At 41.8% G+C, this 13,507-nt stretch overlaps 1 long non-coding RNA gene across 1 annotated transcript; it reads left to right on the plus strand.

Moving 5' to 3' along the window:
- Nucleotides 1-5,865: 5,865 nt before the first annotated feature.
- LOC308481707 lies at nt 5,866-9,497 on the plus strand. The gene is made up of 3 exons (XR_013988832.1): nt 5,866-6,160; nt 6,674-6,961; nt 9,115-9,497. It is a non-coding gene; the product is annotated as an uncharacterized lncRNA (long non-coding RNA).
- Nucleotides 9,498-13,507: the final 4,010 nt, after the last annotated feature.

A 13,507-nucleotide genomic window follows, 5' to 3' on the forward strand; every position in this document is an offset into this window, starting at 1 on the left:
CCCTTACACCATACTTCAATGCTTGTTCATGCAATGCATTTGAAAAAATGATGCATAACATTTCCTAAAGGTAAATTAACAGCAGAATTTCACTAGAGTAAAGTAGGCCCCAAGCTTTGTACACTTTTCTTGCAGAGTAGGGATGCATAGCTTGGCATAGTGTAGAATTATTTAATATCTGCAAAGATTTAAAAAAACCCCTAAACTCTGTCCCTGATTGTTCTGGCTGTGTGTTTTGTAAGTAATTCTGTTAGATAAAAAATATTTTCTAGAGCCTATCCTGTAAGTAGGTTTCCACACAAATGTAAGATTTTGCTTGTGGATCCATTTTTGAACATTCACACAAACCATTCTGGCGCATTGTTTCTGCATATAAATTTTCATGAGATGACTTCACACATTATCCCATGAATGCCAAATGTTTTTTTCTGGGAGAGGCACAAAAAGTTAGAGAGCTGTGTAAGGCTTCTGAATTTACACGAGCCCCTATTTGTGCTTTGAAAACACAGGTAGCAAAGCACCCCCCAAACAGCCACTGGAAATCCTAATGCCTTTTCTGTTATAGAAATCAGCAGTGGGACCACAGTACAGGAGCAGGTGGTTTAAACCACGAACCTGTGGCCCTCTAGATATTGCTGGTCTATAACTTCCATCATCCCTGATCATTGGCCATGCTGGCTGGGGCTGGTGGGAATTTGTCTTGTTGAAAATTCCACTCCCAGGTGACTGTTTGCCTCAACTAGGAAAAGTTGCATGCATATCGGGGCAAAGGGCAGCTTTTGGTAGGACAAATTTAAGCAGAAAAGGGTTAAGCTCACCTGTGTCACAATCCAAATTTAGAAGCCAAGGTTTGCCCTTGGCTTTAGATTGTGGTTAAGGAGGAAAGGGCTTGATCATAATAATATTATAGTAATAATTTATTTATACCCCGCCCATCTGGCTGGGTTTCCCCAGCCATTCTGGGCTGCTTCCAACAAAATATTAAAATACAATAGTTCATCAAACATTAAAAGCTTCCCTAAACAGGGCTGCCTTCAGATGTCTTCTAAAAGTCTGGTAGTTGTTTTTCTCTTTGACATCTGGTGGGAGGGCGTTCCACAGGGCGGGTGCCACTACCGAGAAGGCCCTCTGCCTGGTTCCCTGTAACTTGGCTTCTTGCAGCGAGGGAACCGCCAGAAGGCCCTCAACGCTGGACCTCAGTGTCCGGGCAGAACGATGGGGGTGGAGACGCTTCTTCAGGTATACTGCTATGATCATGGCTTAGATGTTGTGCTTCACTAAAAAGACTGGGGAGAAAAAGTAGTTGTGAGTGCATTCCAAGCTTTGTGCTGTCCCAGGAAACCATGGTTTGGCTTACATGCAGATGGTTCTTACCTCTTGTTAGTGGCAAGAAGGAAAGAATATAATGCACAAGCCCACAAAACAGCTGGTACTTTTTCATATTCTTATAGTCCTCTGAGGCTTTGACATTAGTTCTTACTTAGAATACAAGAAGACAGACCTGTACTTTTTAAATATTGCATTTTGAAGTAAAGCTGAGTGCTATCACATCAGGTGTTTCCCTTAATCTTTATTTCTGTTCTATTCAATGCAGATGTCACTTAGAATGTAAAAGTGAGCTGTCAGGGCCTTCAGTGCTCCATGCTATGAGTGCTGTGACAATTAATGCATGTGAAAGCCAGGCATCCACTATCCATTACATATTTTGAATGGGTATTCTGTAGGAGCACCTCTGAGAGGTTTGCTTTTCAGGTATTGCTGTCGTGACTTGGATGGATGGAGACAACCCGATTTTAAATGGATCAGCTGTCTTTTTTCTTTATAAATAGATCAGTTAGTAAATGAAAATATATGTTGCTGTAAATCAGGAATGGTGCTATTTTGGGCCTGGTTAGTGCTGAAAAAGCTTTCTCGCCAAGTATCTCCTGCTTGTTGAAAGATGTGCACCAGCAAATGTGTCTGTAGATGTTAATGAAATGCAGAGTTTCTGAAACCATGGTAGACAAATATGGATACAGGTGTGACCATGTTTAGGAACAGCATGTAATTATAATGACCAGATTTTAATTGTTTGGGAAATCATCTTGCCAGAATCAAAAGATGAGCACAGATACTTTGGACTTTTACCAATATGTAACAGAGCATTTTTTTTTTTACCCTACAGTTCTGTATATAAGATCTTTCTGGCCATTAACAACTTCCATTTGGAGTAGAACCAACGCCTTTATGGAATTGCTCACAAATAAATGGATTGTGGCCTGCAACCCATACTTAACTGCTTAATGGCAAAACTGATTTCGCTGGTGAATGCTTGCAGCCTTAATATGCCTGTATATTTCTTTTGTAACTTGCAATTACAAAATTGTAATGTGTCCTAAGGAGTTGTTTAGGAACAGCTAATGTGGTGCCCTCTAGATATTGCTGGAGTACAACACTCATCATTGCCAGCCAGCAGTGTCATGGATAGTGGGACTTGTAGTCCCAACAGTACCTGAGGGTGCCATGTTGCTTACTCTGTTTGGTGTTTTATCAAAATGAATGTGTGTGTGTTTAAAAACAACAACAAGAGCAACTGGAGCCAAGATCCTTCGCTTTTAAAAAGACCATGTACATTATTTAAAGTCCTATTTTCAAGCCAGCATTCTTCAGTTTTCTCTACTGATTTCAGGTTAGCCAAGCCCGTGTTGTATCTGGAAAGCATATTCAGCTGGTGCCAGAACATGCCACAGAGGTCTTTTAAATTTCCTCCCCTACCTCCACTGGTAAATACCTATGTTCTGTAGGGGATTGAGCTATTTAGGTATTTTGTTTCACTTCAATTACCGGGTGATTATGCATTTTAGGCCCAAGGGATTATGGAAGAAGAAACAAAACTTTTGAAGTTATTACGTAAAATAAGATTGTGCTTTGCTGCCATAGGCTTAATTCTTCTTCTTCTTTCCGTAATAGCCTTAGAAATCGTTGTTTGTTTTGCTACAGGCCTGCAAACATGATTACGGGATATTTAGTTGTAGGTGAAGAGGTTGCCTGGGACAAATAACAGCTCTAAAGTGGGCCCTGACCTAATACAAATGGCGGGAAAGCTCCCTTGGAAATACTAGGTGTAGAGAGTGGTCTCAACGCTAGATGACCCTGCTGTCTTTGAGGCATTTCATGGCATCGCTGATGAGTTTTGTAAGATTCTGGTATTAAAATCACTTTTTTTAAAGCAGCAAGGAAGACTGTGACTGGACAATCCTTCATCCCTGTGTTTGATCAATTGCATTAAGGCAAACATTCTGAGAATACCACATGGTGAAGTATGAAAATGGCAAGGTAGGTGAAGTATGATTTCTCCCAATACCTTGGTTGTATTTTGGTTTTATTTAGCGGCACTGCACAAAGGGCTGTGCGACAGAGTTTAGAAATTCAATATTTACCCATTGAATTGGAGATCCCCACTGAGGGAATGTCTCTGCAATGTGTGTGCTTTGTATGTGTGTATGTATATTTTTTACTCTAAAGCAATTTAGGAAAGGTGGGTATTTTATTAACATCAGCTGCCATAAGTAAGTGACCTACATAACCTTTCCAAGCCACTCATAAAGAAAGGAAACTAAGTGCCTCAGGGCCTGCATACATATTGTAAGCCTCTCTTTATTCTGTTAAAACATTCAACATTTATTGTGTCTCTCTCCTTTCAAGAGCAGCGCAAGCTACCTTTTGTCTTCAATGCATCTTTCAGTGTTTACATTTTGCCAACAATAGGAACAAGAAGGATCTTGGTTTGCCCCCTTTTGTGAGTCAAATAGCTTGAATTCTATGTAGTTATTTTGTTGCGGAGGATGGTATGCTTCAGAAGTGTTCACATGTCCCTCTGAAGGGTCCTAATGCTTTATAAAAGTTGTAGTTCATTATATATATATTAATATTTACCCATGTGAGCTCGTGGACCAAAAAAGGGCTTTCCCCAGGCACTGTGCCCTGAAATACACATTTCGCTGCACCGCACAAGATTGCGTACCCCAAAAACGCTTTTTTAAGGGCGAGACCTTGGCTCGAAATTGCTCTAGAGCAAGGTGCTCCAAATGGCCACTGTACTCTCACGGAGGGGAAACGGGATGTCCTGATTTTCCGGGGCAGTTGGTGGGTATGTATTATGTTCTACTTTTAAAAGATTATCATCCCGATACCCTTATACACACTGTTGAGTGCAGTTATGATATTGAAACCCAATAACCTATGATTTACAATTCAGAGGCCAGACTTGTGAACACATGCATCTTTCATTTTCTTCTTCTCTGAAGTGACTCCTTCCTTTCCCAGTGTTAACCATGGTTTCATGTTACATGTGCATCAGTGCAAACCATGGTTCATGTGAAAAGCAGTGACTCGTCTGTGACTAAGGTACCATTTCCCATATGTGCCTGCTAAACCACTGAGGCCTTTGTTCCTGTTCATAGTGCCCTCACACCTGAGATTAGTGAAGTGGTGACCAGGAACACCCACCCAGGCTATGGGATTTTCCACAGTGTGTTTGGTATCCACTCTTTATTCAGCATCAAGTTCCAACTGTGATTTGATCAATCATTTGAGAACAAAGGGAGGTATATAAAGTGTTTTATGTTGCCTTTTTCTGCTGTTTTATAAGACATTTTAATGTTTGATTATTGTGCTTTTGTTGTTTTAATTTTTAAGGTATTTTTGTTAGCTGCCATGCAAATCTGTGGTAATATACGTATTTGAAATAAGAATTAATATTATTTGTTACCTTTCTTTACTGTCCTTCACCTGAAGATCACAGGGGAGGTTCACAACATAAAAATACGAAATGAAAGCACAGATTGCATAATAAAACAAAACCGAAAGTAAAACAAACCACGCGAATAAAAGTCAGTAAGTGATGTCCCGTGCAAATTTACAGGTATGATTTTGTCTGCACGGAAAATTCCTCTTATGCTCCCCATTCTCTTCTCTCTCCCCACTCACATATAGACTCAATCCACACTTGCATTATACATACACACTCATCTGTATTCCCTATATGAACCTGCCTGGGTTTTTTAATCTTTGGGAGAGTCCTTCATTTGGTTCTGCCACCCTCACAGGCATGCTTGGTAGGGACATGCGAGAGGGCCTTAGTGGTGGCCGCTCCCAGAATTTGGAGCTCCTTTCCTAGAGAAGCTCCCTCCTTCTTGTCCTTCTTGTTTCAACAGGCTTTTTTTTGGGGGGGGGGGAGGACTGACTGCAGTGCTGTTTTTATTGGAATTGTTTGTATTTTTACATATGTACATAATTTTCTTTCTCTCAGTGTTTAATTGATTTGCCCCCCCTCCCGAATGATATTAAAGTGTGAAGAAACTTGCTCATGACATAAACCCATAGGAAACCCCTTGTATTCCCAGTCTAAAAATCGCACAAACGCTTAGACAGCGCACATACATGCGCCCTTGCCCACATTTTTTGCTGTCATTCCTTTCCCCCGATTGTTCCGTTAAATGTAACATTTTTCTTTAAGCCCTGGTTAGACTTAGTTTGTCACTGTGAGGTTCCAATGTATAACATCTTATTTGTTGTCATGGAAGCACAGTTACAAGCTCAATGTCACAAAAGAGCCATCCTCCAACAAAACAATGAGAATTGGCAGAGCAACTCAGCAAGTCACCATCCTTCTGTAGGTTTTGAGGGAGGAAAAAACACAGCAGCCAGGCCTTTTGAAAGGGAGCAAGTGTTTAAATGTTCCAGGTGGCTTTCTTTCCTTTTAACCACTGCAGCTTTCCACTGAAGCAAAGAAATGGTGAGGCTGGAGTTCCTGTCCAGCAAAAGTGAATGCTGCTCTATCTCAAAAAGTATTGCATTTTGCATGATAATTTTTTTTTAATTATTATTATTACTATTACTATTCTCACTATTCAGTATTAACTCCGGTTGCATTAGAATGTTCCTAATCTCTGGCAAAGGACTCAGTAGGGTTCACAGAAGGGGGAGAGATTCTGTTTTGTGTTTTCAGAAGTGTAAAGGAAACTTCTGTTCTACATGGTACCTGCTACTACATTTCATGGAGAGCAAAATATGGCATGCACTTTTCATCTTTTGGAACCTGGAGGGTTGCCTCTTTCCGCACATACCTACCTGTGCCTTGAAATCTTCATCTGAGACCTTCTTCAAGTGCCCCCACCAAGTGAGATACAGTTGAAACGGCCTTTTCATTAATTGCACCCCTGCTGCAGCAGTATACCCTCCCCAGAAAGCTTTGCTTGGTGCTTACACTAATGTCCTTTCAGCACCGAGCAAATTCTTTTTAACATTTTTTTTCCAAGCCTTTACAAATCATTTTGTTAGTGTAGCTTCAAACCCCATTTTAGCCTTGCTGATTTTAGCCTTGCTAATATTATTCTAATGTTGCATTTTATATTACTGCATATTAATTGATTTTTTTAAACATTATATTGTTTGTGAACTGCCCAGAGAAAGTTTTGTGATATGAGTGATGTAAATGAATAATGATGGGAAGGCAGTGCGCTCTCCTGCTCAGCCAAAAACTGCATGTGCAAGTGTTTGTGCAAGTTTCAAGCAACTGACAATACCTCTTTAGGAGACCCTGAGTTTAGACGGCAACACATGGAATGGTGATTGGGCATAAATAGGAGAGGTTGCCTATTTATTAATTGAATCATTATTTCTATTTTCTTAGGTTTTCATACACTACCTTCCGTTATCAACTTACTCGTGTTCATTAATTTCAGTGGGCCTACTCTGAGTAAAACAGAGTTCAATACCACCCATATTTAGGATTTTAAAGGATAAGGATGAGGAAAGAGCTTGCCATCATAAGGGGTGAGGAAGCATCTGTGTGTCGCACTACAGCTCCCATCATCCCTGACAATTGGCCATGCTGGCTGGGGCTGATGGGAGTTGGAATCCTCCAGCGCCTGAAAGGCCACAGCTTCTCCACCTCAGCTGTTACAGAGTGAAAATTCAGGTATATTTCATTTGCCGTATGAAAAAATGAAAAGGTTTGCTGTGTTCGGCGCTGCTAGATTTAGCACCGTTAGCTTTATCATTTGCAGTGGAATCCTAGGCATGCCTACTTAGAAGTAAGCCCTGAAAAGAACTGCAGCTTAACCAGGAGGGAAAATGTGCTTTAAATTTAGGTAAAGTCAAATTAGGTAAAGCCAAATTAGCCTATAACCCTAAGCATATTTAACAGGGGTGATGGAAGAATGTTTATCTACTTGAGTGGGATTCCAGCACCATTCTATACATTTACTCCACCGTCTATCCCACAGTGTTCAGTAAGACTTTCTCCCTAGTAAGTGTATTTTAAAATTCAGCCTTAGGCTCAAGCCATGGAACTATATGCCATTCAAAATGTAAGCACTTTGTTTATTATAAAGGTAAAGGGACCCCTGACCATTAGGTCCAGTCGTGGCCGACTCTGGGGTTGCGGCGCACATCTCGCTTTATTAGCCAAGGGAGCCGGCGTACAGCTTCCGGGTCATGTGGCCAGCATGACTAAGCCGCTTCTGGCAAACCAAAGCAGCGCACGGAAACGCCGTTTACCTTCCCGCCACAGCAGTACCTATTTATCTACTTGCACTTTGATGTGCTTTCGAACTGCTAGGTTGGCAGGAGCAGGGACCGAGCAACGGGAGCTCACCCCGTCGCAGGGATTCGAACTGCCGACCTTCTGATTGGCAAGTCCTAGACTCAGTGGTTTAACCCACAGCACCACCCATGTCCCTTGTTTATTATAGTGGTCAGCTATTAATAATCCAAGCAGAGAGAGAAATGTCCAGACTGAACAAATGTTATCCACTATTGTGACGGAAAAGAATACGCACCCAGACATTGCAGTCGCATGTATTTATTCCTGGTCAAAATATGATTATTATTTTTTGCAAATGCATACATAAAGAGTAACCCTAAAGGGTGTAAAGCTTCACCCCACATCTTTCCTATTATCTACTGGCTTCCCAAGGTGATATGTTGTGTTTGTTCCACAAGACCGTAGAATACATAAGGGTACCAAATGAATTCGTAGGCAGTCTAGGCTTTGGAACATATCCTACATCTTAGAGGGGTAAGGTAGTGCCAGCTTTTATTGCATTCGTAACAGCCTTTGGGGAATGTGAGGCCATCAAAATAAGCATAGTCCTTTTAGGGGTTAAAGATCCTTAAGCTTTAAAGAGAATATATAAAAGAAAATTTCTTTCTGAAATAATTTATGGAAATGCCGTGCTCCCTTTGAAGGTTCCATGTCACTGCATAGCACTACGCAATGTTCTCTTTCTTCACCTGTCAGGCAAGGACCACCTCGAAGAGTCTCACTACTGATTACTAGTTAATTGTCATTAATAAGTGACAACTGACATTATGGGGGCTTAATGCAGAGAGAAGTGAAAAGAGCCACAGATATTCTAATGAGCCTGACTCCTACGTGCCCTCTATTGTTGTCGAAAATGAGGAGCTGTCGTCATTGTTCAAGAGATGGGCTTCAATTGCTCTGGAAAAAAAACCTCTTTTAATTTCTTTATGCATAGATAATTCGTGGTGTGCACTCTCTCTTTCTCTCTCCCCCTCTCTCATTTTGTCTCATATACATACACTGAGTTTTAAAACACAGACACGCACTCAAATACACTTTGCTACACCTATTTCTAGGAATACAATTATAATAACTTTTACTAATTATCAGAATCTGGTACAAAGCCAATGCACTGCTATGAAAAAACACTTGCAATATGTTTGCGTGAGTCCACATTTGTGTGTGTAGGTGGATAGATAGAATAAATGGATTTAACTCGGAACATCAGTTTTTTAAAAAATTATAATCAAGACAGAAATTAGGAGGGGGTGGGGAAACTGGACTAAGACAAGAACCAATGAACACAAATGGAAAGCCAGAACAAAAATGATTAAGGGTGGCTTAGGATTGAAAAATGTAGAAAGGTGCTCAGACGATTAAGTTAGGATAAGCTTAAGCTTATTTGTACAGAATTTATGTTGCCTGGTTTTCTTATTGTTTCATTCCAGTTACAATACTATGTGGTCTAACTCTGGGATCTTCAGGGGAAATATGCTAAATAAATAAAGATCCTCTTTCATATGTTTCCTTAATTTTCATTTAAATAGCATGAACATTGCACCTTGGCTGCAAAGAGACCATCTTGGCTGTGAAGACCTGCTCCCTGTCCCTCAGGCATTTTTCTACCTGGGAGAGCAGGGCCATGACTGACTCCAGCTACAGAAGCTGAGGCTGCTGAACAGATTCTTCGGCTGGGGTATTGCTTGCAGGGGGTTGTTGCTGTTGGCTTTTTGTATCTTTATTTTAAATCTTATTGTGATTTGTGCGGAAATTCTTTAGTTTTTTGTGTATTTTTTAATGTTCTATTTATTGTTTATAACTACTTCTGTTATGTTGTAGTTATGTATTTTCCCCCCAAACCACCTTGAGCATGGTTTGAACTCTGGAAAGGCAGCGTACAAATAAAAATATGTATGTATGTATGTATGTATGTATGCATTTATGTATGTGTGGTTGTCAAAGTTTCTGGAAGCAAGCACGTAAATTTGGTTCCCCTTGAAACCAGAGATAGCCTGATGAATTATTGGCGGTTTGGAAATGCTGTGCCTGTTATAGGAATCTATTAATGGACTCAAGTGGCAGTCAGAAATTTTAGGGATCCAATGTCAGGACTGGCTGACACTTGTTTAATAGCCATGTTTCACTGCATCCTGAAATCAGCCAGTACTTGTTGTAAAATCTGCATGGTAGGAAACTGATTCAGGAAGCCTGTTTGCAGGGCTGATTCCCACTGTATGAGAGTTCTGGTGCTCAGATTGCTTTGCAAAAGCTTCACGTGTGCAATCACTACAAGCTGGAGCTGTTATCGTCTAAATCAGGTGTGAGGAACCTGTGGCCTCCAGGTGTTGCTGAACCGAAACTTGCATAACCCCTGTCCATCAACCATGCTAGCTGAGGCCAATGGAAGCTGAAGTTCATCAACTTCTAGAGTGACAAATGCTCTCCATCCTTGATTTGAATGGACACACACCTGTTACACTATATGTAAGTGTAAGCCACTTGCGTATGTTCCTTTAAGAAATACAGAGTGAGAAGACGTGGAGTGTAGTTTGGAACTAGTGATCAGTCAAAAAGGATGCCTGACTGACTGCTTTCTACGAAGTCCTGAACCCCTAGGAGCAGGTTGGTTATGAGGTTTTCTTTGTAAGTTTCAAAGGAGTTGTGGAGTTCCCCAAAATTATATGTTTATAGCCTGGCTATGTTCTTTTGTGTTATGAAGGGCTGAAAGCTTTGTTTTCCTTTATGGAGCTGTTGGCAGCCATCTTTAGAAGGCTGTTTTGGAACTGTGGTGAGTGAAGCAACGAGAACTTTTCCTCTTTGTTTCCTGCAAGTCCAAGCTGCAAAAGAACTTTTGGAACTGAAAGTGAAGTCAGTACAAGAGATTGCTTCTGCATTGTTGCCGCGGAATCTAGTGGCAGGACAGTAATCTAATGTTAGATGGTTTCACTAGACATCGGCAAGTGTTGCATGCTATTCGCTTTTGCATAAGTTTGTTGTTGTGATCCACCCCAGACACTCTGAATTAAAAACCTTGATTGAAATGCAGAGTAAATTAAGGGTTACAGAAAACCAGGCTAATCGCTGAATAATTTCAAGGATTTTTCAGAACAAAGATGGCAAAAGGATACTTGTCAAAAGAGGAGCTGGGTGTGTTTGATTTCATGTTTGTTTATTTAAAACATTGGGGTATTGTCTTTTATCAGTGATTTGAAGGTGCTTAGCAAAGCTGAAGCTTAGTGGCCTAGCAGCTGATTTGCATGTAAAAGGTCCTAAGTTCACCCCCCACCTTCCCTAAATCTCCAGGTGTAACTGGGAACGACTCCTCTCTGAAACTCTGGAAAGCTGTTGAGACAATACTGAGCTCGATGGTCTGATTCAGTGGCCTTGTTTGCATGACACTTTATCATTGGTTGCAGCTTGTGGTGTGTTTGGAGAGAACCTAAGGACAAATGGTGGCTTAACTCTTGGCAGCAGGAGCAAGGGCTATGTGGCCATGATTGTAGCCCTTTGCACCAGTAAGTTGCTCATTCCCCTTCACAGCATGTCAAACCCCCCTCTGGTCCAATGCCCTGTTCTCACCATGGCCAAGCAGGTGCCTATGGAACGCTCAGGAGCAGGACGTGGGCACAATAGCCCTCTCCTTACATGTGATTCATAGTATTCTGCTAAGGTGAATTATGGTTTAAGGGGCCATGGGAACCAAGCTAGGACAAGGCAACTTCCTATTTTCCTAGCAGCATATAGCAAGGTAGGACTGATCATCTGCATACGGTGGCAGAAGTTGGCATCAGGATTGGTGTGGTGCCAATCTAGTGAACTGCTGGTGTATTTTTATCATGCCAACCTCCCCTTTTCTGTCTCGCTTGCTTTGCTGCAGCGACTCGGCTGGGTGGAAGTCAGGTGAGCAATGCTGCCCCACCACTCAGTATGCAACAGCAAACAACAGAAGCGAAACAAGCAGCAGATAAAAGCGTAATTAATGCTAAGTCTAAATCCCTGGTTAAACTTTCATAGTGTTTTTCATATAGATGCTATGCGTGCTTTTGTCATTGGGTTTTCCTGTAGCATATTGTCAAAGAATAGGTTTAAAAGTGATATTAGCAGATGTTTCAAGTGATGCAGAGAAAAGTTCTTTCCCCTTCAACTTATATTTACATTTTGTGGTGTTTTCACCACTCAGACAGGTCTCAAAGTGTCGTTTGCATACCAATGAAACATGCACAGCCTTACTGTTTAAGTGTGCAGCGATGCTGCAATGCCGCACCCCATAGTTGCCTTTGACTGGACGTAACTGTCCAGGGGTCCTTTACCTTTTGTTTTACCTTGCTAAAGTAAACTAGAAATGCCAAAACTGAGTACAGTGGTACCTTGGTTCTCAAACTTAATCCGTTCTGGGAGTCTGTTCGACTCCTGAAACCGTTCGAAAACCAAGGCGCGGCTTCCGATTGGCTGCAGGAGCTTCCTGCACTCAAGCGGAAGCCATGTCGGATGTTCGGCTTCCAAAAAACGTTTGCAAACTGGAACACTTTCTTCTGGGTTTGTGGCATTCGGGAGCTGATTTCTTTGACAAATAAGCTGTTTGAGAACCAAGGTATCACTGTATGTTAATCTGACTGATACTATCCATAACTAAACTATGAGAGAGTGCAAGAACATTGAGTAGAGGCACCATGCTTGGTTGTGGTGGGAACATGTCAAGATAAGTGGTGTTTGCACTGCATATTTCTATGTTGGAAGACCACACTGAGTGCTTTATGTCAGAAGGACTTCAGCAGAGCTAATCCCTGCTGACTTGGATTGCCCTCTATCTCTTATCTGAAAGGATTCTAAAGCACAGAGTTGTACACAACATAATAGATGCCTATGATTTACATTTAAACAAAATGGCGTCAGTATTCCTTATTCCAAGCATAGTGGCACCAAATTATTTCTCTTTTTGGAACATTCATCTGTAGAACATGATTAGATGGGTCAGCCCTTTGTCAACATAATCCACCTCCAGGGAATCGGATTGCAGAAGGGATCCCAGCATGCATTGCTTATCATAAAGTGGGCAAGTGTGAGGAAAGGGAAACCTAATGATAAACCACAACTTTGAGCTGATTCAGCTGCAACTGAGTGGGTGACTCTTGGAAATGCAGCCACACTAAAGAATTTCTACATGGCAAGTTCTTTGTGTGATTTATTAATTAATTAGGGTGTGCGTTGGCACAGTTAACTTGCAATCTGCACGCAGAACCACTTCTACAAGCACAGTGGGCACATATAAGTGCCTCCACTATATTACCTTTCTAGCAGGCCCAGGCAGTCCAACTTTTTCATACTAAGTGGGCCGCAAGAGTACTTTGACACAGAACTCCTGGGGGCTTGTTACGTGCACGGGGGAAGGGAAATGAGCCCAAAATTTGATGACCCCACTCAGCCCTCCTGTTGCCTTCCCAAAGCCAAAGTGCTGAGCTTTGGGAAGAAGGCATGAGCCTATGTCAGGGTCCTAGAGCCCTCCCACCCCCTTCCCAAAGCTGGGACAGCACTAACTAGGCTTTGGGAAGAAGGCTGGAGCACTTTAGAGATCCTATCAGAGCCTTCATGCCTCCTTCCCAAAGCCCAGGGCCTTGTTTACCTGACTTTGGGAAGACAGCATGAGGGCTGGGCAAGGGAATTATCAAATGTTGCTGACAGCTGCCAAAAAAGGCCTTGAGGGCCGTGTGTTGGACCACCCTGCAGTAGGCATTGGCACAGTTGCCTGAATGCATAAATCAAGTCTAGGGCTGTAAGATAAGCACACTAAAGGGGAAGCCTCGTTTGAACTTGGAGGGACTTGCTTCTTCTGAGTAAGAATTGGGCCGCATGTTTCACACCTACATGGTCATAAGATAGGGTTGCCATATGTCTGGGATTTCCCAGACATATCTGAAATACTGCTGTCTGCAGCAGTGTCCG

The sequence above is a fragment of the Podarcis pityusensis genome (genome assembly GCF_964106645.2).
Source record: "Podarcis pityusensis genome assembly, chromosome: 7".
Taxonomy (NCBI): domain Eukaryota; kingdom Metazoa; phylum Chordata; class Lepidosauria; order Squamata; family Lacertidae; genus Podarcis; species Podarcis pityusensis.